Source organism: Ambystoma mexicanum, chromosome 2q (genome assembly GCF_040938575.1).
Source record: "Ambystoma mexicanum isolate Mex_15411 chromosome 2q, UKY_AmexF1_1, whole genome shotgun sequence".
NCBI classification, from domain to species: Eukaryota; Metazoa; Chordata; class Amphibia; order Caudata; family Ambystomatidae; genus Ambystoma; species Ambystoma mexicanum.
This window is the reverse complement of record NC_090924.1, coordinates 126,293,013-126,316,335: the sequence shown is the minus strand read 5'-3', so window position 1 is coordinate 126,316,335 and position 23,323 is coordinate 126,293,013. Positions and strand designations below refer to the sequence as shown.

The 23,323-nt window shown below is 47.3% G+C and overlaps 19 non-coding genes across 19 annotated transcripts; all 19 read right to left on the bottom strand.

The window, feature by feature from the left end:
• Positions 1–803: 803 nt before the first annotated feature.
• Positions 804–875, bottom strand: TRNAP-UGG (transfer RNA proline (anticodon UGG)). Its single transcript has one exon. It is a non-coding gene; the product is annotated as a tRNA-Pro (tRNA).
• A 1,311-nt stretch (positions 876–2,186) lies between these two features.
• TRNAV-CAC (transfer RNA valine (anticodon CAC)) lies at positions 2,187–2,259 on the bottom strand. The gene has a single exon. It is a non-coding gene; the product is annotated as a tRNA-Val (tRNA).
• A 420-nt stretch (positions 2,260–2,679) lies between these two features.
• TRNAP-UGG (transfer RNA proline (anticodon UGG)) lies at positions 2,680–2,751 on the bottom strand. Its single transcript has one exon. It is a non-coding gene; the product is annotated as a tRNA-Pro (tRNA).
• A 1,315-nt stretch (positions 2,752–4,066) lies between these two features.
• Positions 4,067–4,139, bottom strand: TRNAV-CAC (transfer RNA valine (anticodon CAC)). The gene has a single exon. It is a non-coding gene; the product is annotated as a tRNA-Val (tRNA).
• A 420-nt stretch (positions 4,140–4,559) lies between these two features.
• On the bottom strand, positions 4,560–4,631 carry TRNAP-UGG (transfer RNA proline (anticodon UGG)). The gene has a single exon. It is a non-coding gene; the product is annotated as a tRNA-Pro (tRNA).
• A 1,311-nt stretch (positions 4,632–5,942) lies between these two features.
• Positions 5,943–6,015, bottom strand: TRNAV-CAC (transfer RNA valine (anticodon CAC)). Its single transcript has one exon. It is a non-coding gene; the product is annotated as a tRNA-Val (tRNA).
• Positions 6,016–6,435: 420 nt separating this feature from the next.
• Positions 6,436–6,507, bottom strand: TRNAP-UGG (transfer RNA proline (anticodon UGG)). Its single transcript has one exon. It is a non-coding gene; the product is annotated as a tRNA-Pro (tRNA).
• Positions 6,508–7,822: 1,315 nt separating this feature from the next.
• TRNAV-CAC (transfer RNA valine (anticodon CAC)) lies at positions 7,823–7,895 on the bottom strand. The gene has a single exon. It is a non-coding gene; the product is annotated as a tRNA-Val (tRNA).
• A 420-nt stretch (positions 7,896–8,315) lies between these two features.
• TRNAP-UGG (transfer RNA proline (anticodon UGG)) lies at positions 8,316–8,387 on the bottom strand. The gene has a single exon. It is a non-coding gene; the product is annotated as a tRNA-Pro (tRNA).
• Positions 8,388–9,698: 1,311 nt separating this feature from the next.
• Positions 9,699–9,771, bottom strand: TRNAV-CAC (transfer RNA valine (anticodon CAC)). Its single transcript has one exon. It is a non-coding gene; the product is annotated as a tRNA-Val (tRNA).
• Positions 9,772–10,191: 420 nt separating this feature from the next.
• TRNAP-UGG (transfer RNA proline (anticodon UGG)) lies at positions 10,192–10,263 on the bottom strand. Its single transcript has one exon. It is a non-coding gene; the product is annotated as a tRNA-Pro (tRNA).
• A 1,315-nt stretch (positions 10,264–11,578) lies between these two features.
• TRNAV-CAC (transfer RNA valine (anticodon CAC)) lies at positions 11,579–11,651 on the bottom strand. The gene has a single exon. It is a non-coding gene; the product is annotated as a tRNA-Val (tRNA).
• Positions 11,652–13,458: 1,807 nt separating this feature from the next.
• Positions 13,459–13,531, bottom strand: TRNAV-CAC (transfer RNA valine (anticodon CAC)). The gene has a single exon. It is a non-coding gene; the product is annotated as a tRNA-Val (tRNA).
• Positions 13,532–15,831: 2,300 nt separating this feature from the next.
• On the bottom strand, positions 15,832–15,903 carry TRNAP-UGG (transfer RNA proline (anticodon UGG)). The gene has a single exon. It is a non-coding gene; the product is annotated as a tRNA-Pro (tRNA).
• A 1,315-nt stretch (positions 15,904–17,218) lies between these two features.
• TRNAV-CAC (transfer RNA valine (anticodon CAC)) lies at positions 17,219–17,291 on the bottom strand. Its single transcript has one exon. It is a non-coding gene; the product is annotated as a tRNA-Val (tRNA).
• A 1,807-nt stretch (positions 17,292–19,098) lies between these two features.
• On the bottom strand, positions 19,099–19,171 carry TRNAV-CAC (transfer RNA valine (anticodon CAC)). Its single transcript has one exon. It is a non-coding gene; the product is annotated as a tRNA-Val (tRNA).
• Positions 19,172–19,591: 420 nt separating this feature from the next.
• TRNAP-UGG (transfer RNA proline (anticodon UGG)) lies at positions 19,592–19,663 on the bottom strand. Its single transcript has one exon. It is a non-coding gene; the product is annotated as a tRNA-Pro (tRNA).
• A 1,319-nt stretch (positions 19,664–20,982) lies between these two features.
• Positions 20,983–21,055, bottom strand: TRNAV-CAC (transfer RNA valine (anticodon CAC)). Its single transcript has one exon. It is a non-coding gene; the product is annotated as a tRNA-Val (tRNA).
• Positions 21,056–22,852: 1,797 nt separating this feature from the next.
• On the bottom strand, positions 22,853–22,925 carry TRNAV-CAC (transfer RNA valine (anticodon CAC)). The gene has a single exon. It is a non-coding gene; the product is annotated as a tRNA-Val (tRNA).
• Between the last annotated feature and the right edge of the window lie 398 nt (positions 22,926–23,323).

Below are 23,323 nucleotides of genomic sequence, written 5' to 3'. Positions count from 1 at the left end.
ACCTATGTAACTAATATGGACCATTTCAGAGGATGGAGCGGACCCAACTGTGATCCCAGAGACCCAAATACCCAGCAGTAGGGAAAATAAATCCTCTCTGTGCTCTGCAACATTACATACACAAAATGCAAGCGCGTGCATTTTTTTATTGGCCCCATATACAGAATACATGTGAGGATGCTTGCCTTCCCAGTGTATTTCTCAAGCTCTTGAGAGCATATGCTATTTCCATGAGAACGCAAATAAGTTCATACTTTACATTTGTGTGTGACAAAAGGGGAAAAAAACTATTTTGTGTAAAATGCCAGCAGAGAGTGTTTCTGCCCGGTCTCGGGGACCTTTCGCGTGTGAGGCAAACGTGATAACCACTACACTACAGAAACAGCTGCTTGCTCACCTTTGTAGGGACTGGGAGAACAGGTGCAAAGGGCAGTGCAAGTGGACCTGCTTAAAGACTAATCAAATGCCTTGCGCCTGAAGCTCACACAATCCAGCCTAAAACATACGTCCTATCAAGCATGCGCACATATACAAGTATGCCAGCTGAGGGCCTATGCAGCGTACAGAGGGAAGGACATATTTCCACTTTGAGATCGGACGGCCAAAACTCACAAGCAAATCAAGGAATGTTACTGAGAGCTAACAGAGAACACAAAGTGCTTGTCGCAAGGACATGGCACGCAAAGAGGTTCAGGAAGTGAATTGTTCATCGACTACTGCTTACCGAGAAAACCAGAGAGTCTGTCCAATGAAAATAACATTGAAAAAACAAAAAAAAGGAGCTCAAGTTAACCACCTTGATTGGGCTCGTCCGGGATTTGAACCCGGGATCTCTCGCACCCAAAGCGAGAATCATACCCCTAGACCAACGAGCCACGGTCCTTTGAGCATTTGACGGAATTGTCCTCAGCGTTTGCACCCCCCTTAGGATTCGAGGCCAAGAATGCCTATTCCTGAAGTTTGTTCCTGCCGCTGAAAGCCTTGTCGGTGTATGAGCCAAATGAATGCCCCAGTCGGCACGCTCTGACTGTCTTCACAGGTCTCCTCCTCATCCCGAAGGTTGGTGGCCCATTGACATCAGGGTGGAAGGTGCTTGCGATACACTGTTCCTTCCTTCCTTCCTTCCTTTATTCCTCTTATGCTGTTTATGTAATAAGAGGGGACGATACACAGAAGAGAGAAAGTGGCCCAACACACTAGACTAGCAGTCTTCTGATCAATCTGCAGCTGGCAAGGTGGGGGAGAGCCTTTATTTTGCACCTGCTGGGATCTGCATTGGCAGAAGCTCTGAGGGCTGGGCCTTTCCTTTTGCCTGTAAAAACAAAAAGCAGCCCTCCTCCCTCCAGCCCTGAGAGCATGGGCGTGACACTGGAAAAAGCAGCATCTCCCCTTTGGTAAAGATGACCATTGCACAGCTGCTCACTCAGAGCTCGATCGTGCTCGATCAGGCGAGATATATTTGGGTCACCAGCAAAGTCTGTTCTCTTTTCTTGCGTAGGGTGAGCATTCACAGAGCCCAGCTTCGTTGACAAGAGTGCAAAAGGTGTATACTAAAAGCTTTCTGCTTTACTTGAGCGCCATGGCCGTTATTATATTTTGGCTGCTCCAAGCAATCTCTGTCCAGCCGATGCAAATTTCCAGCTCAAATTTTCCCAGCACTCAAAAAGTCCCTCCTCCCGCCAGCTCTGCTTTCAGGAAGTTCAGCAGAAGCAGTCCAACTTCTGTTCCCACTTCAGAGGAAAAGCTTTCTCGGGCCAGAGAAAGCCAGGGAATCACTGTACCGGCAAGTGCATTTCTTACAACTGGTAATCCCTCAGAACACAGAAATGAAGAAGCTGTATATGAAAATGTATTATTTCTTTGGTACACTAACCTATGTAACTAATATGGACCATTTCAGAGGACGGAGCGGACCCAACTGTGATCCCAGAGACCCAAATACCCAGCAGTAGGGAAAATAAATCCTCTCTGTGCTCTGCAACATTACATACACAAAATGCAAGCGCGTGCATTTTTTTATTGGCCCCATATACAGAATACATGTGAGGATGCTTGCCTTCCCAGTGTATTTCTCAAGCTCTTGAGAGCATATGCTATTTCCATGAGAACGCAAATAAGTTCATACTTTACATTTGTGTGTGACAAAAGGGGAAAAAAACTATTTTGTGTAAAATGCCAGCAGAGAGTGTTTCTGCCCGGTCTCGAACCGGGGACCTTTCGCGTGTGAGGCGAACGTGATAACCACTACACTACAAAAACAGCTGCTTGCTCACCTTTGTAGGGACTGGGAGAACAGGTGCAAAGGGCAGTGCAAGTGGACCTGCTTAAAGACTAATCAAATGCCTTGCGCCTGAAGCTCACACAATCCAGCCTAAAACATACGTCCTATCAAGCATGCGCACATATACAAGTATGCCAGCTGAGGGCCTATGCAGCGTACAGAGGGAAGGACATATTTCCACTTTGAGATCGGACGGCCAAAACTCACAAGCAAATCAAGGAATGTTACTGAGAGCTAACAGAGAACACAAAGTGCTTGTCGCAAGGACATGGCACGCAAAGAGGTTCAGGAAGTGAATTGTTCATCGACTACTGCTTACCGAGAAAACCAGAGAGTCTGTCCAATGAAAATAACATTGAAAAAACAAAAAAAAGGAGCTCAAGTTAACCACCTTGATTGGGCTCGTCCGGGATTTGAACCCGGGACCTCTCGCACCCAAAGCGAGAATCATACCCCTAGACCAACGAGCCACGGTCCTTTGAGCATTTGACGGAATTGTCCTCAGCGTTTGCACCCCCCTTAGGATTCGAGGCCAAGAATGCCTATTCCTGAAGTTTGTTCCTGCCGCTGAAAGCCTTGTCGGTGTATGAGCCAAATGAATGCCCCAGTCGGCACGCTCTGACTGTCTTCACAGGTCTCCTCCTCATCCCGAAGGTTGGTGGCCCATTGACATCAGGGTGGAAGGTGCTTGCGATACACTGTTCCTTCCTTCCTTCCTTCCTTCCTTTATTCCTCTTATGCTGTTTATGTAATAAGAGGGGACGATACACAGAAGAGAGAAAGTGGCCCAACACACTAGACTAGCAGTCTTCTGATCAATCTGCAGCTGGCAAGGTGGGGGAGAGCCTTTATTTTGCACCTGCTGGGATCTGCATTGGCAGAAGCTCTGAGGGCTGGGCCTTTCCTTTTGCCTGTAAAAACAAAAAGCAGCCCTCCTCCCTCCAGCCCTGAGAGCATGGGCGTGACACTGGAAAAAGCAGCATCTCCCCTTTGGTAAAGATGACCATTGCACAGCTGCTCACTCAGAGCTCGATCGTGCTCGATCAGGCGAGATATATTTAGGTCACCAGCAAAGTCTGTTCTCTTTTCTTGCGTAGGGTGAGCATTCACAGAGCCCAGCTTCGTTGACAAGAGTCCAAAAGGTGTATACTAAAAGCTTTCTGCTTTACTTGAGCGCCATGGCCGTTATTATATTTTGGCTGCTCCAAGCAATCTCTGTCCAGCCGATGCAAATTTCCAGCTCAAATTTTCCCAGCACTCAAAAAGTCCCTCCTCCCGCCAGCTCTGCTTTCAGGAAGTTCAGCAGAAGCAGTCCAACTTCTGTTCCCACTTCAGAGGAAAAGCTTTCTCGGGCCAGAGAAAGCCAGGGAATCACTGTACCGGCAAGTGCATTTCTTACAACTGGTAATCCCTCAGAACACAGAAATGAAGAAGCTGTATATGAAAATGTATTATTTCTTTGGTACACTAACCTATGTAACTAATATGGACCATTTCAGAGGACGGAGCGGACCCAACTGTGATCCCAGAGACCCAAATACCCAGCAGTAGGGAAAATAAATCCTCTCTGTGCTCTGCAACATTACATACACAAAATGCAAGCGCGTGCATTTTTTTATTGGCCCCATATACAGAATACATGTGAGGATGCTTGCCTTCCCAGTGTATTTCTCAAGCTCTTGAGAGCATATGCTATTTCCATGGGAACGCAAATAAGTTCATACTTTACATTTGTGTGTGACAAAAGGGGAAAAAAACTATTTTGTGTAAAATGCCAGCAGAGAGTGTTTCTGCCCGGTCTCGAACCGGGGACCTTTCGCGTGTGAGGCGAACGTGATAACCACTACACTACAGAAACAGCTGCTTGCTCACCTTTGTAGGGACTGGGAGAACAGGTGCAAAGGGCAGTGCAAGTGGACCTGCTTAAAGACTAATCAAATGCCTTGCGCCTGAAGCTCACACAATCCAGCCTAAAACATACGTCCTATCAAGCATGCGCACATATACAAGTATGCCAGCTGAGGGCCTATGCAGCGTACAGAGGGAAGGACATATTTCCACTTTGAGATCGGACGGCCAAAACTCACAAGCAAATCAAGGAATGTTACTGAGAGCTAACAGAGAACACAAAGTGCTTGTCGCAAGGACATGGCACGCAAAGAGGTTCAGGAAGTGAATTGTTCATCGACTACTGCTTACCGAGAAAACCAGAGAGTCTGTCCAATGAAAATAACATTGAAAAAACAAAAAAAAGGAGCTCAAGTTAACCACCTTAATTGGGCTCGTCCGGGATTTGAACCCGGGATCTCTCGCACCCAAAGCGAGAATCATACCCCTAGACCAACGAGCCACGGTCCTTTGAGCATTTGACGGAATTGTCCTCAGCGTTTGCACCCCCCTTAGGATTCGAGGCCAAGAATGCCTATTCCTGAAGTTTGTTCCTGCCGCTGAAAGCCTTGTCGGTGTATGAGCCAAATGAATGCCCCAGTCGGCACGCTCTGACTGTCTTCACAGGTCTCCTCCTCATCCCGAAGGTTGGTGGCCCATTGACATCAGGGTGGAAGGTGCTTGCGATACACTGTTCCTTCCTTCCTTCCTTCCTTTATTCCTCTTATGCTGTTTATGTAATAAGAGGGGACGATACACAGAAGAGAGAAAGTGGCCCAACACACTAGACTAGCAGTCTTCTGATCAATCTGCAGCTGGCAAGGTGGGGGAGAGCCTTTATTTTGCACCTGCTGGGATCTGCATTGGCAGAAGCTCTGAGGGCTGGGCCTTTCCTTTTGCCTGTAAAAACAAAAAGCAGCCCTCCTCCCTCCAGCCCTGAGAGCATGGGCGTGACACTGGAAAAAGCAGCATCTCCCCTTTGGTAAAGATGACCATTGCACAGCTGCTCACTCAGAGCTCGATCGTGCTCGATCAGGCGAGATATATTTAGGTCACCAGCAAAGTCTGTTCTCTTTTCTTGCGTAGGGTGAGCATTCACAGAGCCCAGCTTCGTTGACAAGAGTGCAAAAGGTGTATACTAAAAGCTTTCTGCTTTACTTGAGCGCCATGGCCGTTATTATATTTTGGCTGCTCCAAGCAATCTCTGTCCAGCCGATGCAAATTTCCAGCTCAAATTTTCCCAGCACTCAAAAAGTCCCTCCTCCCGCCAGCTCTGCTTTCAGGAAGTTCAGCAGAAGCAGTCCAACTTCTGTTCCCACTTCAGAGGAAAAGCTTTCTCGGGCCAGAGAAAGCCAGGGAATCACTGTACCGGCAAGTGCATTTCTTACAACTGGTAATCCCTCAGAACACAGAAATGAAGAAGCTGTATATGAAAATGTATTATTTCTTTGGTACACTAACCTATGTAACTAATATGGACCATTTCAGAGGACGGAGTGGACCCAACTGTGATCCCAGAGACCCAAATACCCAGCAGTAGGGAAAATAAATCCTCTCTGTGCTCTGCAACATTACATACACAAAATGCAAGCGCGTGCATTTTTTTATTGGCCCCATATACAGAATACATGTGAGGATGCTTGCCTTCCCAGTGTATTTCTCAAGCTCTTGAGAGCATATGCTATTTCCATGGGAACGCAAATAAGTTCATACTTTACATTTGTGTGTGACAAAAGGGGAAAAAAACTATTTTGTGTAAAATGCCAGCAGAGAGTGTTTCTGCCCGGTCTCGAACCGGGGACCTTTCGCGTGTGAGGCAAACGTGATAACCACTACACTACAGAAACAGCTGCTTGCTCACCTTTGTAGGGACTGGGAGAACAGGTGCAAAGGGCAGTGCAAGTGGACCTGCTTAAAGACTAATCAAATGCCTTGCGCCTGAAGCTCACACAATCCAGCCTAAAACATACGTCCTATCAAGCATGCGCACATATACAAGTATGCCAGCTGAGGGCCTATGCAGCGTACAGAGGGAAGGATATATTTCCACTTTGAGATCGGACGGCCAAAACTCACAAGCAAATCAAGGAATGTTACTGAGAGCTAACAGAGAACACAAAGTGCTTGTCGCAAGGACATGGCACGCAAAGAGGTTCAGGAAGTGAATTGTTCATCGACTACTGCTTACCGAGAAAACCAGAGAGTCTGTCCAATGAAAATAACATTGAAAAAACAAAAAAAAGGAGCTCAAGTTAACCACCTTGATTGGGCTCGTCCGGGATTTGAACCCGGGACCTCTCGCACCCAAAGCGAGAATCATACCCCTAGACCAACGAGCCACGGTCCTTTGAGCATTTGACGGAATTGTCCTCAGCGTTTGCACCCCCCTTAGGATTCGAGGCCAAGAATGCCTATTCCTGAAGTTTGTTCCTGCCGCTGAAAGCCTTGTCGGTGTATGAGCCAAATGAATGCCCCAGTCGGCACGCTCTGACTGTCTTCACAGGTCTCCTCCTCATCCCGAAGGTTGGTGGCCCATTGACATCAGGGTGGAAGGTGCTTGCGATACACTGTTCCTTCCTTCCTTCCTTCCTTCCTTTATTCCTCTTATGCTGTTTATGTAATAAGAGGGGACGATACACAGAAGAGAGAAAGTGGCCCAACACACTAGACTAGCAGTCTTCTGATCAATCTGCAGCTGGCAAGGTGGGGGAGAGCCTTTATTTTGCACCTGCTGGGATCTGCATTGGCAGAAGCTCTGAGGGCTGGGCCTTTCCTTTTGCCTGTAAAAACAAAAAGCAGCCCTCCTCCCTCCAGCCCTGAGAGCATGGGCGTGACACTGGAAAAAGCAGCATCTCCCCTTTGGTAAAGATGACCATTGCACAGCTGCTCACTCAGAGCTCGATCGTGCTCGATCAGGCGAGATATATTTAGGTCACCAGCAAAGTCTGTTCTCTTTTCTTGCGTAGGGTGAGCATTCACAGAGCCCAGCTTCGTTGACAAGAGTGCAAAAGGTGTATACTAAAAGCTTTCTGCTTTACTTGAGCGCCATGGCCGTTATTATATTTTGGCTGCTCCAAGCAATCTCTGTCCAGCCGATGCAAATTTCCAGCTCAAATTTTCCCAGCACTCAAAAAGTCCCTCCTCCCGCCAGCTCTGCTTTCAGGAAGTTCAGCAGAAGCAGTCCAACTTCTGTTCCCACTTCAGAGGAAAAGCTTTCTCGGGCCAGAGAAAGCCAGGGAATCACTGTACCGGCAAGTGCATTTCTTACAACTGGTAATCCCTCAGAACACAGAAATGAAGAAGCTGTATATGAAAATGTATTATTTCTTTGGTACACTAACCTATGTAACTAATATGGACCATTTCAGAGGACGGAGCGGACCCAACTGTGATCCCAGAGACCCAAATACCCAGCAGTAGGGAAAATAAATCCTCTCTGTGCTCTGCAACATTACATACACAAAATGCAAGCGCGTGCATTTTTTTATTGGCCCCATATACAGAATACATGTGAGGATGCTTGCCTTCCCAGTGTATTTCTCAAGCTCTTGAGAGCATATGCTATTTCCATGAGAACGCAAATAAGTTCATACTTTACATTTGTGTGTGACAAAAGGGGAAAAAAACTATTTTGTGTAAAATGCCAGCAGAGAGTGTTTCTGCCCGGTCTCGAACCGGGGACCTTTCGCGTGTGAGGCGAACGTGATAACCACTACACTACAGAAACAGCTGCTTGCTTACCTTTGTAGGGACTGGGAGAACAGGTGCAAAGGGCAGTGCAAGTGGACCTGCTTAAAGACTAATCAAATGCCTTGCGCCTGAAGCTCACACAATCCAGCCTAAAACATACGTCCTATCAAGCATGCGCACATATACAAGTATGCCAGCTGAGGGCCTATGCAGCGTACAGAGGGAAGGACATATTTCCACTTTGAGATCGGACGGCCAAAACTCACAAGCAAATCAAGGAATGTTACTGAGAGCTAACAGAGAACACAAAGTGCTTGTCGCAAGGACATGGCACGCAAAGAGGTTCAGGAAGTGAATTGTTCATCGACTACTGCTTACCGAGAAAACCAGAGAGTCTGTCCAATGAAAATAACATTGAAAAAACAAAAAAAAGGAGCTCAAGTTAACCACCTTGATTGGGCTCGTCCGGGATTTGAACCCGGGACCTCTCGCACCCAAAGCGAGAATCATACCCCTAGACCAACGAGCCACGGTCCTTTGAGCATTTGACGGAATTGTCCTCAGCGTTTGCACCCCCCTTAGGATTCGAGGCCAAGAATGCCTATTCCTGAAGTTTGTTCCTGCCGCTGAAAGCCTTGTCGGTGTATGAGCCAAATGAATGCCCCAGTCGGCACGCTCTGACTGTCTTCACAGGTCTCCTCCTCATCCCGAAGGTTGGTGGCCCATTGACATCAGGGTGGAAGGTGCTTGCGATACACTGTTCCTTCCTTCCTTCCTTCCTTTATTCCTCTTATGCTGTTTATGTAATAAGAGGGGACGATACACAGAAGAGAGAAAGTGGCCCAACACACTAGACTAGCAGTCTTCTGATCAATCTGCAGCTGGCAAGGTGGGGGAGAGCCTTTATTTTGCACCTGCTGGGATCTGCATTGGCAGAAGCTCTGAGGGCTGGGCCTTTCCTTTTGCCTGTAAAAACAAAAAGCAGCCCTCCTCCCTCCAGCCCTGAGAGCATGGGCGTGACACTGGAAAAAGCAGCATCTCCCCTTTGGTAAAGATGACCATTGCACAGCTGCTCACTCAGAGCTCGATCGTGCTCGATCAGGCGAGATATATTTAGGTCACCAGCAAAGTCTGTTCTCTTTTCTTGCGTAGGGTGAGCATTCACAGAGCCCAGCTTCGTTGACAAGAGTGCAAAAGGTGTATACTAAAAGCTTTCTGCTTTACTTGAGCGCCATGGCCGTTATTATATTTTGGCTGCTCCAAGCAATCTCTGTCCAGCCGATGCAAATTTCCAGCTCAAATTTTCCCAGCACTCAAAAAGTCCCTCCTCCCGCCAGCTCTGCTTTCAGGAAGTTCAGCAGAAGCAGTCCAACTTCTGTTCCCACTTCAGAGGAAAAGCTTTCTCGGGCCAGAGAAAGCCAGGGAATCACTGTACCGGCAAGTGCATTTCTTACAACTGGTAATCCCTCAGAACACAGAAATGAAGAAGCTGTATATGAAAATGTATTATTTCTTTGGTACACTAACCTATGTAACTAATATGGACCATTTCAGAGGACGGAGCGGACCCAACTGTGATCCCAGAGACCCAAATACCCAGCAGTAGGGAAAATAAATCCTCTCTGTGCTCTGCAACATTACATACACAAAATGCAAGCGCGTGCATTTTTTTATTGGCCCCATATACAGAATACATGTGAGGATGCTTGCCTTCCCAGTGTATTTCTCAAGCTCTTGAGAGCATATGCTATTTCCATGGGAACGCAAATAAGTTCATACTTTACATTTGTGTGTGACAAAAGGGGAAAAAAACTATTTTGTGTAAAATGCCAGCAGAGAGTGTTTCTGCCCGGTCTCGAACCGGGGACCTTTCGCGTGTGAGGCGAACGTGATAACCACTACACTACAGAAACAGCTGCTTGCTCACCTTTGTAGGGACTGGGAGAACAGGTGCAAAGGGCAGTGCAAGTGGACCTGCTTAAAGACTAATCAAATGCCTTGCGCCTGAAGCTCACACAATCCAGCCTAAAACATACGTCCTATCAAGCATGCGCACATATACAAGTATGCCAGCTGAGGGCCTATGCAGCGTACAGAGGGAAGGACATATTTCCACTTTGAGATCGGACGGCCAAAACTCACAAGCAAATCAAGGAATGTTACTGAGAGCTAACAGAGAACACAAAGTGCTTGTCGCAAGGACATGGCACGCAAAGAGGTTCAGGAAGTGAATTGTTCATCGACTACTGCTTACCGAGAAAACCAGAGAGTCTGTCCAATGAAAATAACATTGAAAAAACAAAAAAAAGGAGCTCAAGTTAACCACCTTGATTGGGCTCGTCCGGGATTTGAACCCGGGACCTCTCGCACCCAAAGCGAGAATCATACCCCTAGACCAACGAGCCACGGTCCTTTGAGCATTTGACGGAATTGTCCCCAGCGTTTGCACCCCCCTTAGGATTCGAGGCCAAGAATGCCTATTCCTGAAGTTTGTTCCTGCCGCTGAAAGCCTTGTCGGTGTATGAGCCAAATGAATGCCCCAGTCGGCACGCTCTGACTGTCTTCACAGGTCTCCTCCTCATCCCGAAGGTTGGTGGCCCATTGACATCAGGGTGGAAGGTGCTTGCGATACACTGTTCCTTCCTTCCTTCCTTCCTTCCTTTATTCCTCTTATGCTGTTTATGTAATAAGAGGGGACGATACACAGAAGAGAGAAAGTGGCCCAACACACTAGACTAGCAGTCTTCTGATCAATCTGCAGCTGGCAAGGTGGGGGAGAGCCTTTATTTTGCACCTGCTGGGATCTGCATTGGCAGAAGCTCTGAGGGCTGGGCCTTTCCTTTTGCCTGTAAAAACAAAAAGCAGCCCTCCTCCCTCCAGCCCTGAGAGCATGGGCGTGACACTGGAAAAAGCAGCATCTCCCCTTTGGTAAAGATGACCATTGCACAGCTGCTCACTCAGAGCTCGATCGTGCTCGATCAGGCGAGATATATTTAGGTCACCAGCAAAGTCTGTTCTCTTTTCTTGCGTAGGGTGAGCATTCACAGAGCCCAGCTTCGTTGACAAGAGTGCAAAAGGTGTATACTAAAAGCTTTCTGCTTTACTTGAGCGCCATGGCCGTTATTATATTTTGGCTGCTCCAAGCAATCTCTGTCCAGCCGATGCAAATTTCCAGCTCAAATTTTCCCAGCACTCAAAAAGTCCCTCCTCCCGCCAGCTCTGCTTTCAGGAAGTTCAGCAGAAGCAGTCCAACTTCTGTTCCCACTTCAGAGGAAAAGCTTTCTCGGGCCAGAGAAAGCCAGGGAATCACTGTACCGGCAAGTGCATTTCTTACAACTGGTAATCCCTCAGAACACAGAAATGAAGAAGCTGTATATGAAAATGTATTATTTCTTTGGTACACTAACCTATGTAACTAATATGGACCATTTCAGAGGACGGAGCGGACCCAACTGTGATCCCAGAGACCCAAATACCCAGCAGTAGGGAAAATAAATCCTCTCTGTGCTCTGCAACATTACATACACAAAATGCAAGCGCGTGCATTTTTTTATTGGCCCCATATACAGAATACATGTGAGGATGCTTGCCTTCCCAGTGTATTTCTCAAGCTCTTGAGAGCATATGCTATTTCCATGAGAACGCAAATAAGTTCATACTTTACATTTGTGTGTGACAAAAGGGGAAAAAAACTATTTTGTGTAAAATGCCAGCAGAGAGTGTTTCTGCCCGGTCTCGAACCGGGGACCTTTCGCGTGTGAGGCGAACGTGATAACCACTACACTACAGAAACAGCTGCTTGCTCACCTTTGTAGGGACTGGGAGAACAGGTGCAAAGGGCAGTGCAAGTGGACCTGCTTAAAGACTAATCAAATGCCTTGCGCCTGAAGCTCACACAATCCAGCCTAAAACATACGTCCTATCAAGCATGCGCACATATACAAGTATGCCAGCTGAGGGCCTATGCAGCGTACAGAGGGAAGGACATATTTCCACTTTGAGATCGGACGGCCAAAACTCACAAGCAAATCAAGGAATGTTACTGAGAGCTAACAGAGAACACAAAGTGCTTGTCGCAAGGACATGGCACGCAAAGAGGTTCAGGAAGTGAATTGTTCATCGACTACTGCTTACCGAGAAAACCAGAGAGTCTGTCCAATGAAAATAACATTGAAAAAACAAAAAAAAGGAGCTCAAGTTAACCACCTTGATTGGGCTCGTCCGGGATTTGAACCCGGGACCTCTCGCACCCAAAGGGAGAATCATACCCCTAGACCAACGAGCCACGGTCCTTTGAGCATTTGACGGAATTGTCCTCAGCGTTTGCACCCCCCTTAGGATTCGAGGCCAAGAATGCCTATTCCTGAAGTTTGTTCCTGCCGCTGAAAGCCTTGTCGGTGTATGAGCCAAATGAATGCCCCAGTCGGCACGCTCTGACTGTCTTCACAGGTCTCCTCCTCATCCCGAAGGTTGGTGGCCCATTGACATCAGGGTGGAAGGTGCTTGCGATACACTGTTCCTTCCTTCCTTCCTTCCTTCCTTTATTCCTCTTATGCTGTTTATGTAATAAGAGGGGACGATACACAGAAGAGAGAAAGTGGCCCAACACACTAGACTAGCAGTCTTCTGATCAATCTGCAGCTGGCAAGGTGGGGGAGAGCCTTTATTTTGCACCTGCTGGGATCTGCATTGGCAGAAGCTCTGAGGGCTGGGCCTTTCCTTTTGCCTGTAAAAACAAAAAGCAGCCCTCCTCCCTCCAGCCCTGAGAGCATGGGCGTGACACTGGAAAAAGCAGCATCTCCCCTTTGGTAAAGATGACCATTGCACAGCTGCTCACTCAGAGCTCGATCGTGCTCGATCAGGCGAGATATATTTAGGTCACCAGCAAAGTCTGTTCTCTTTTCTTGCGTAGGGTGAGCATTCACAGAGCCCAGCTTCGTTGACAAGAGTGCAAAAGGTGTATACTAAAAGCTTTCTGCTTTACTTGAGCGCCATGGCCGTTATTATATTTTGGCTGCTCCAAGCAATCTCTGTCCAGCCGATGCAAATTTCCAGCTCAAATTTTCCCAGCACTCAAAAAGTCCCTCCTCCCGCCAGCTCTGCTTTCAGGAAGTTCAGCAGAAGCAGTCCAACTTCTGTTCCCACTTCAGAGGAAAAGCTTTCTCGGGCCAGAGAAAGCCAGGGAATCACTGTACCGGCAAGTGCATTTCTTACAACTGGTAATCCCTCAGAACACAGAAATGAAGAAGCTGTATATGAAAATGTATTATTTCTTTGGTACACTAACCTATGTAACTAATATGGACCATTTCAGAGGACGGAGCGGACCCAACTGTGATCCCAGAGACCCAAATACCCAGCAGTAGGGAAAATAAATCCTCTCTGTGCTCTGCAACATTACATACACAAAATGCAAGCGCGTGCATTTTTTTATTGGCCCCATATACAGAATACATGTGAGGATGCTTGCCTTCCCAGTGTATTTCTCAAGCTCTTGAGAGCATATGCTATTTCCATGAGAACGCAAATAAGTTCATACTTTACATTTGTGTGTGACAAAAGGGGAAAAAAACTATTTTGTGTAAAATGCCAGCAGAGAGTGTTTCTGCCCGGTCTCGAACCGGGGACCTTTCGCGTGTGAGGCGAACGTGATAACCACTACACTACAGAAACAGCTGCTTGCTCACCTTTGTAGGGACTGGGAGAACAGGTGCAAAGGGCAGTGCAAGTGGACCTGCTTAAAGACTAATCAAATGCCTTGCGCCTGAAGCTCACACAATCCAGCCTAAAACATACGTCCTATCAAGCATGCGCACATATACAAGTATGCCAGCTGAGGGCCTATGCAGCGTACAGAGGGAAGGACATATTTCCACTTTGAGATCGGACGGCCAAAACTCACAAGCAAATCAAGGAATGTTACTGAGAGCTAACAGAGAACACAAAGTGCTTGTCGCAAGGACATGGCACGCAAAGAGGTTCAGGAAGTGAATTGTTCATCGACTACTGCTTACCGAGAAAACCAGAGAGTCTGTCCAATGAAAATAACATTGAAAAAACAAAAAAAAGGAGCTCAAGTTAACCACCTTGATTGGGCTCGTCCGGGATTTGAACCCGGGACCTCTCGCACCCAAAGGGAGAATCATACCCCTAGACCAACGAGCCACGGTCCTTTGAGCATTTGACGGAATTGTCCTCAGCGTTTGCACCCCCCTTAGGATTCGAGGCCAAGAATGCCTATTCCTGAAGTTTGTTCCTGCCGCTGAAAGCCTTGTCGGTGTATGAGCCAAATGAATGCCCCAGTCGGCACGCTCTGACTGTCTTCACAGGTCTCCTCCTCATCCCGAAGGTTGGTGGCCCATTGACATCAGGGTGGAAGGTGCTTGCGATACACTGTTCCTTCCTTCCTTCCTTCCTTCCTTTATTCCTCTTATGCTGTTTATGTAATAAGAGGGGACGATACACAGAAGAGAGAAAGTGGCCCAACACACTAGACTAGCAGTCTTCTGATCAATCTGCAGCTGGCAAGGTGGGGGAGAGCCTTTATTTTGCACCTGCTGGGATCTGCATTGGCAGAAGCTCTGAGGGCTGGGCCTTTCCTTTTGCCTGTAAAAACAAAAAGCAGCCCTCCTCCCTCCAGCCCTGAGAGCATGGGCGTGACACTGGAAAAAGCAGCATCTCCCCTTTGGTAAAGATGACCATTGCACAGCTGCTCACTCAGAGCTCGATCGTGCTCGATCAGGCGAGATATATTTAGGTCACCAGCAAAGTCTGTTCTCTTTTCTTGCGTAGGGTGAGCATTCACAGAGCCCAGCTTCGTTGACAAGAGTGCAAAAGGTGTATACTAAAAGCTTTCTGCTTTACTTGAGCGCCATGGCCGTTATTATATTTTGGCTGCTCCAAGCAATCTCTGTCCAGCCGATGCAAATTTCCAGCTCAAATTTTCCCAGCACTCAAAAAGTCCCTCCTCCCGCCAGCTCTGCTTTCAGGAAGTTCAGCAGAAGCAGTCCAACTTCTGTTCCCACTTCAGAGGAAAAGCTTTCTCGGGCCAGAGAAAGCCAGGGAATCACTGTACCGGCAAGTGCATTTCTTACAACTGGTAATCCCTCAGAACACAGAAATGAAGAAGCTGTATATGAAAATGTATTATTTCTTTGGTACACTAACCTATGTAACTAATATGGACCATTTCAGAGGACGGAGCGGACCCAACTGTGATCCCAGAGACCCAAATACCCAGCAGTAGGGAAAATAAATCCTCTCTGTGCTCTGCAACATTACATACACAAAATGCAAGCGCGTGCATTTTTTTATTGGCCCCATATACAGAATACATGTGAGGATGCTTGCCTTCCCAGTGTATTTCTCAAGCTCTTGAGAGCATATGCTATTTCCATGAGAACGCAAATAAGTTCATACTTTACATTTGTGTGTGACAAAAGGGGAAAAAAACTATTTTGTGTAAAATGCCAGCAGAGAGTGTTTCTGCCCGGTCTCGAACGGGGGACCTTTCGCGTGTGAGGCGAACGTGATAACCACTACACTACAGAAACAGCTGCTTGCTCACCTTTGTAGGGACTGGGAGAACAGGTGCAAAGGGCAGTGCAAGTGGACCTGCTTAAAGACTAATCAAATGCCTTGCGCCTGAAGCTCACACAATCCAGCCTAAAACATACGTCCTATCAAGCATGCGCACATATACAAGTATGCCAGCTGAGGGCCTATGCAGCGTACAGAGGGAAGGACATATTTCCACTTTGAGATCGGACGGCCAAAACTCACAAGCAAATCAAGGAATGTTACTGAGAGCTAACAGAGAACACAAAGTGCTTGTCGCAAGGACATGGCACGCAAAGAGGTTCAGGAAGTGAATTGTTCATCGACTACTGCTTACCGAGAAAACCAGAGAGTCTGTCCAATGAAAATAACATTGAAAAAACAAAAAAAAGGAGCTCAAGTTAACCACCTTGATTGGGCTCGTCCGGGATTTGAACCCGGGACCTCTCGCACCCAAAGCGAGAATCATACCCCTAGACCAACGAGCCACGGTCCTTTGAGCATTTGACGGAATTGTCCTCAGCGTTTGCACCCCCCTTAGGATTCGAGGCCAAGAATGCCTATTCCTGAAGTTTGTTCCTGCCGCTGAAAGCCTTGTCGGTGTATGAGCCAAATGAATGCCCCAGTCGGCACGCTCTGACTGTCTTCACAGGTCTCCTCCTCATCCCGAAGGTTGGTGGCCCATTGACATCAGGGTGGAAGGTGCTTGCGATACACTGTTCCTTCCTTCCTTCCTTCCTTCCTTTATTCCTCTTATGCTGTTTATGTAATAAGAGGGGACGATACACAGAAGAGAGAAAGTGGCCCAACACACTAGACTAGCAGTCTTCTGATCAATCTGCAGCTGGCAAGGTGGGGGAGAGCCTTTATTTTGCACCTGCTGGGATCTGCATTGGCAGAAGCTCTGAGGGCTGGGCCTTTCCTTTTGCCTGTAAAAACAAAAAGCAGCCCTCCTCCCTCCAGCCCTGAGAGCATGGGCGTGACACTGGAAAAAGCAGCATCTCCCCTTTGGTAAAGATGACCATTGCACAGCTGCTCACTCAGAGCTCGATCGTGCTCGATCAGGCGAGATATATTTAGGTCACCAGCAAAGTCTGTTCTCTTTTCTTGCGTAGGGTGAGCATTCACAGAGCCCAGCTTCGTTGACAAGAGTGCAAAAGGTGTATACTAAAAGCTTTCTGCTTTACTTGAGCGCCATGGCCGTTATTATATTTTGGCTGCTCCAAGCAATCTCTGTCCAGCCGATGCAAATTTCCAGCTCAAATTTTCCCAGCACTCAAAAAGTCCCTCCTCCCGCCAGCTCTGCTTTCAGGAAGTTCAGCAGAAGCAGTCCAACTTCTGTTCCCACTTCAGAGGAAAAGCTTTCTCGGGCCAGAGAAAGCCAGGGAATCACTGTACCGGCAAGTGCATTTCTTACAACTGGTAATCCCTCAGAACACAGAAATGAAGAAGCTGTATATGAAAATGTATTATTTCTTTGGTACACTAACCTATGTAACTAATATGGACCATTTCAGAGGACGGAGCGGACCCAACTGTGATCCCAGAGACCCAAATACCCAGCAGTAGGGAAAATAAATCCTCTCTGTGCTCTGCAACATTACATACACAAAATGCAAGCGCGTGCATTTTTTTATTGGCCCCATATACAGAATACATGTGAGGATGCTTGCCTTCCCAGTGTATTTCTCAAGCTCTTGAGAGCATATGCTATTTCCATGGGAACGCAAATAAGTTCATACTTTACATTTGTGTGTGACAAAAGGGGAAAAAAACTATTTTGTGTAAAATGCCAGCAGAGAGTGTTTCTACCCGGTCTCGAACCGGGGACCTTTCGCGTGTGAGGCGAACGTGATAACCACTACACTACAGAAACAGCTGCTTGCTCACCTTTGTAGGGACTGGGAGAACAGGTGCAAAGGGCAGTGCAAGTGGACCTGCTTAAAGACTAATCAAATGCCTTGCGCCTGAAGCTCACACAATCCAGCCTAAAACATACGTCCTATCAAGCATGCGCACATATACAAGTATGCCAGCTGAGGGCCTATGCAGCGTACAGAGGGAAGGACATATTTCCACTTTGAGATCGGACGGCCAAAACTCACAAGCAAATCAAGGAATGTTACTGAGAGCTAACAGAGAACACAAAGTGCTTGTCGCAAGGACATGGCACGCAAAGAGGTTCAGGAAGTGAATTGTTCATCGACTACTGCTTACCGAGAAAACCAGAGAGTCTGTCCAATGAAAATAACATTGAAAAAACAAAAAAAAGGAGCTCAAGTTAACCACCTTGATTGGGCTCGTCCGGGATTTGGACCCGGGACCTCTCGCACCCAAAGCGAGAATCATACCCCTAGACCAACGAGCCACGGTCCTTTGAGCATTTGACGGAATTGTCCTCAGCGTTTGCACCCCCCTTAGGATTCGAGGCCAAGAATGCCTATTCCTGAAGTTTGTTCCTGCCGCTGAAAGCCTTGTCGGTGTATGAGCCAAATGAATGCCCCAGTCGGCACGCTCTGACTGTCTTCACAGGTCTCCTCCTCATCCCGAAGGTTGGTGGCCCATTGACATCAGGGTGGAAGGTGCTTGCGATACACTGTTCCTTCCTTCCTTCCTTCCTTCCTTTATTCCTCTTATGCTGTTTATGTAATAAGAGGGGACGATACACAGAAGAGAGAAAGTGGCCCAACACACTAGACTAGCAGTCTTCTGATCAATCTGCAGCTGGCAAGGTGGGGGAGAGCCTTTATTTTGCACCTGCTGGGATCTGCATTGGCAGAAGCTCTGAGGGCTGGGCCTTTCCTTTTGCCTGTAAAAACAAAAAGCAGCCCTCCTACCTCCAGCCCTGAGAGCATGGGCGTGACACTGGAAAAAGCAGCATCTCCCCTTTGGTAAAGATGACCATTGCACAGCTGCTCACTCAGAGCTCGATCGTGCTCGATCAGGCGAGATATATTTAGGTCACCAGCAAAGTCTGTTCTCTTTTCTTGCGTAGGGTGAGCATTCACAGAGCCCAGCTTCGTTGACAAGAGTGCAAAAGGTGTATACTAAAAGCTTTCTGCTTTACTTGAGCGCCATGGCCGTTATTATATTTTGGCTGCTCCAAGCAATCTCTGTCCAGCCGATGCAAATTTCCAGCTCAAATTTTCCCAGCACTCAAAAAGTCCCTCCTCCCGCCAGCTCTGCTTTCAGGAAGTTCAGCAGAAGCAGTCCAACTTCTGTTCCCACTTCAGAGGAAAAGCTTTCTCGGGCCAGAGAAAGCCAGGGAATCACTGTACCGGCAAGTGCATTTCTTACAACTGGTAATCCCTCAGAACACAGAAATGAAGAAGCTGTATATGAAAATGTATTATTTCTTTGGTACACTAACCTATGTAACTAATATGGACCATTTCAGAGGACGGAGCGGACCCAACTGTGATCCCAGAGACCCAAATACCCAGCAGTAGGGAAAATAAATCCTCTCTGTGCTCTGCAACATTACATACACAAAATGCAAGCGCGTGCATTTTTTTATTGGCCCCATATACAGAATACATGTGAGGATGCTTGCCTTCCCAGTGTATTTCTCAAGCTCTTGAGAGCATATGCTATTTCCATGGGAACGCAAATAAGTTCATACTTTACATTTGTGTGTGACAAAAGGGGAAAAAAACTATTTTGTGTAAAATGCCAGCAGAGAGTGTTTCTGCCCGGTCTCGAACCGGGGACCTTTCGCGTGTGAGGCGAACGTGATAACCACTACACTACAGAAACAGCTGCTTGCTCACCTTTGTAGGGACTGGGAGAACAGGTGCAAAGGGCAGTGCAAGTGGACCTGCTTAAAGACTAATCAAATGCCTTGCGCCTGAAGCTCACACAATCCAGCCTAAAACATACGTCCTATGAAGCATGCGCACATATACAAGTATGCCAGCTGAGGGCCTATGCAGCGTACAGAGGGAAGGACATATTTCCACTTTGAGATCGGACGGCCAAAACTCACAAGCAAATCAAGGAATGTTACTGAGAGCTAACAGAGAACACAAAGTGCTTGTCGCAAGGACATGGCACGCAAAGAGGTTCAGGAAGTGAATTGTTCATCGACTACTGCTTACCGAGAAAACCAGAGAGTCTGTCCAATGAAAATAACATTGAAAAAACAAAAAAAAGGAGCTCAAGTTAACCACCTTGTTTGGGCTCGTCCGGGATTTGAACCCGGGACCTCTCGCACCCAAAGCGAGAATCATACCCCTAGACCAACGAGCCACGGTCCTTTGAGCATTTGACGGAATTGTCCTCAGCGTTTGCACCCCCCTTAGGATTCGAGGCCAAGAATGCCTATTCCTGAAGTTTGTTCCTGCCGCTGAAAGCCTTGTCGGTGTATGAGCCAAATGAATGCCCCAGTCGGCACGCTCTGACTGTCTTCACAGGTCTCCTCCTCATCCCGAAGGTTGGTGGCCCATTGACATCAGGGTGGAAGGTGCTTGCGATACACTGTTCCTTCCTTCCTTCCTTCCTTCCTTCCTTTATTCCTCTTATGCTGTTTATGTAATAAGAGGGGACGATACACAGAAGAGAGAAAGTGGCCCAACACACTAGACTAGCAGTCTTCTGATCAATCTGCAGCTGGCAAGGTGGGGGAGAGCCTTTATTTTGCACCTGCTGGGATCTGCATTGGCAGAAGCTCTGAGGGCTGGGCCTTTCCTTTTGCCTGTAAAAACAAAAAGCAGCCCTCCTCCCTCCAGCCCTGAGAGCATGGGCGTGACACTGGAAAAAGCAGCATCTCCCCTTTGGTAAAGATGACCATTGCACAGCTGCTCACTCAGAGCTCGATCGTGCTCGATCAGGCGAGATATATTTAGGTCACCAGCAAAGTCTGTTCTCTTTTCTTGCGTAGGGTGAGCATTCACAGAGCCCAGCTTCGTTGACAAGAGTGCAAAAGGTGTATACTAAAAGCTTTCTGCTTTACTTGAGCGCCATGGCCGTTATTATATTTTGGCTGCTCCAAGCAATCTCTGTCCAGCCGATGCAAATTTCCAGCTCAAATTTTCCCAGCACTCAAAAAGTCCCTCCTCCCGCCAGCTCTGCTTTCAGGAAGTTCAGCAGAAGCAGTCCAACTTCTGTTCCCACTTCAGAGGAAAAGCTTTCTCGGGCCAGAGAAAGCCAGGGAATCACTGTACCGGCAAGTGCATTTCTTACAACTGGTAATCCCTCAGAACACAGAAATGAAGAAGCTGTATATGAAAATGTATTATTTCTTTGGTACACTAACCTATGTAACTAATATGGACCATTTCAGAGGACGGAGCGGACCCAACTGTGATCCCAGAGACCCAAATACCCAGCAGTAGGGAAAATAAATCCTCTCTGTGCTCTGCAACATTACATACACAAAATGCAAGCGCGTGCATTTTTTTATTGGCCCCATATACAGAATACATGTGAGGATGCTTGCCTTCCCAGTGTATTTCTCAAGCTCTTGAGAGCATATGCTATTTCCATGAGAAGGCAAATAAGTTCATACTTTACATTTGTGTGTGACAAAAGGGGAAAAAAACTATTTTGTGTAAAATGCCAGCAGAGAGTGTTTCTGCCCGGTCTCGAACCGGGGACCTTTCGCGTGTGAGGCGAACGTGATAACCACTACACTACAGAAACAGCTGCTTGCTCACCTTTGTAGGGACTGGGAGAACAGGTGCAAAGGGCAGTGCAAGTGGACCTGCTTAAAGACTAATCAAATGCCTTGCGCCTGAAGCTCACACAATCCAGCCTAAAACATACGTCCTATCAAACATGCGCACATATACAAGTATGCCAGCTGAGGGCCTATGCAGCGTACAGAGGGAAGGACATATTTCCACTTTGAGATCGGACGGCCAAAACTCACAAGCAAATCAAGGAATGTTACTGAGAGCTAACAGAGAACACAAAGTGCTTGTCGCAAGGACATGGCACGCAAAGAGGTTCAGGAAGTGAATTGTTCATCGACTACTGCTTACCGAGAAAACCAGAGAGTCTGTCCAATGAAAATAACATTGAAAAAACAAAAAAAAGGAGCTCAAGTTAACCACCTTGATTGGGCTCGTCCGGGACCTCTCGCACCCAAAGCGAGAATCATACCCCTAGACCAACGAGCCACGGTCCTTTGAGCATTTGACGGAATTGTCCTCAGCGTTTGCACCCCCCTTAGGATTCGAGGCCAAGAATGCCTATTCCTGAAGTTTGTTCCTGCCGCTGAAAGCCTTGTCGGTGTATGAGCCAAATGAATGCCCCAGTCGGCACGCTCTGACTGTCTTCACAGGTCTCCTCCTCATCCCGAAGGTTGGTGGCCCATTGACATCAGGGTGGAAGGTGCTTGCGATACACTGTTCCTTCCTTCCTTCCTTCCTTCCTTCCTTTATTCCTCTTATGCTGTTTATGAAATAAGAGGGGACGATACACAGAAGAGAGAAAGTGGCCCAACACACTAGACTAGCAGTCTTCTGATCAATCTGCAGCTGGCAAGGTGGGGGAGAGCCTTTATTTTGCACCTGCTGGGATCTGCATTGGCAGAAGCTCTGAGGGCTGGGCCTTTCCTTTTGCCTGTAAAAACAAAAAGCAGCCCTCCTCCCTCCAGCCCTGAGAGCATGGGCGTGACACTGGAAAAAGCAGCATCTCCCCTTTGGTAAAGATGACCATTGCACAGCTGCTCACTCAGAGCTCGATCGTGCTCGATCAGGCGAGATATATTTAGGTCACCAGCAAAGTCTGTTCTCTTTTCTTGCGTAGGGTGAGCATTCACAGAGCCCAGCTTCGTTGACAAGAGTGCAAAAGGTGTATACTAAAAGCTTTCTGCTTTACTTGAGCGCCATGGCCGTTATTATATTTTGGCTGCTCCAAGCAATCTCTGTCCAGCCGATGCAAATTTCCAGCTCAAATTTTCCCAGCACTCAAAAAGTCCCTCCTCCCGCCAGCTCTGCTTTCAGGAAGTTCAGCAGAAGCAGTCCAACTTCTGTTCCCACTTCAGAGGAAAAGCTTTCTCGGGCCAGAGAAAGCCAGGGAATCACTGTACCGGCAAGTGCATTTCTTACAACTGGTAATCCCTCAGAACACAGAAATGAAGAAGCTGTATATGAAAATGTATTATTTCTTTGGTACACTAACCTATGTAACTAATATGGACCATTTCAGAGGACGGAGCGGACCCAACTGTGATCCCAGAGACCCAAATACCCAGCAGTAGGGAAAATAAATCCTCTCTGTGCTCTGCAACATTACATACACAAAATGCAAGCGCGTGCATTTTTTTATTGGCCCCATATACAGAATACATGTGAGGATGCTTGCCTTCCCAGTGTATTTCTCAAGCTCTTGAGAGCATATGCTATTTCCATGGGAACGCAAATAAGTTCATACTTTACATTTGTGTGTGACAAAAGGGGAAAAAACTATTTTGTGTAAAATGCCAGCAGAGAGTGTTTCTGCCCGGTCTCGAACCGGGGACCTTTCGCGTGTGAGGCGAACGTGATAACCACTACACTACAGAAACAGCTGCTTGCTCACCTTTGTAGGGACTGGGAGAACAGGTGCAAAGGGCAGTGCAAGTGGACCTGCTTAAAGACTAATCAAATGCCTTGCGCCTGAAGCTCACACAATCCAGCCTAAAACATACGTCCTATCAAGCATGCGCACATATACAAGTATGCCAGCTGAGGGCCTATGCAGCGTACAGAGGGAAGGACATATTTCCACTTTGAGATCGGACGGCCAAAACTCACAAGCAAATCAAGGAATGTTACTGAGAGCTAACAGAGAACACAAAGTGCTTGTCGCAAGGACATGGCACGCAAAGAGGTTCAGGAAGTGAATTGTTCATCGACTACTGCTTACCGAGAAAACCAGAGAGTCTGTCCAATGAAAATAACATTGAAAAAACAAAAAAAAGGA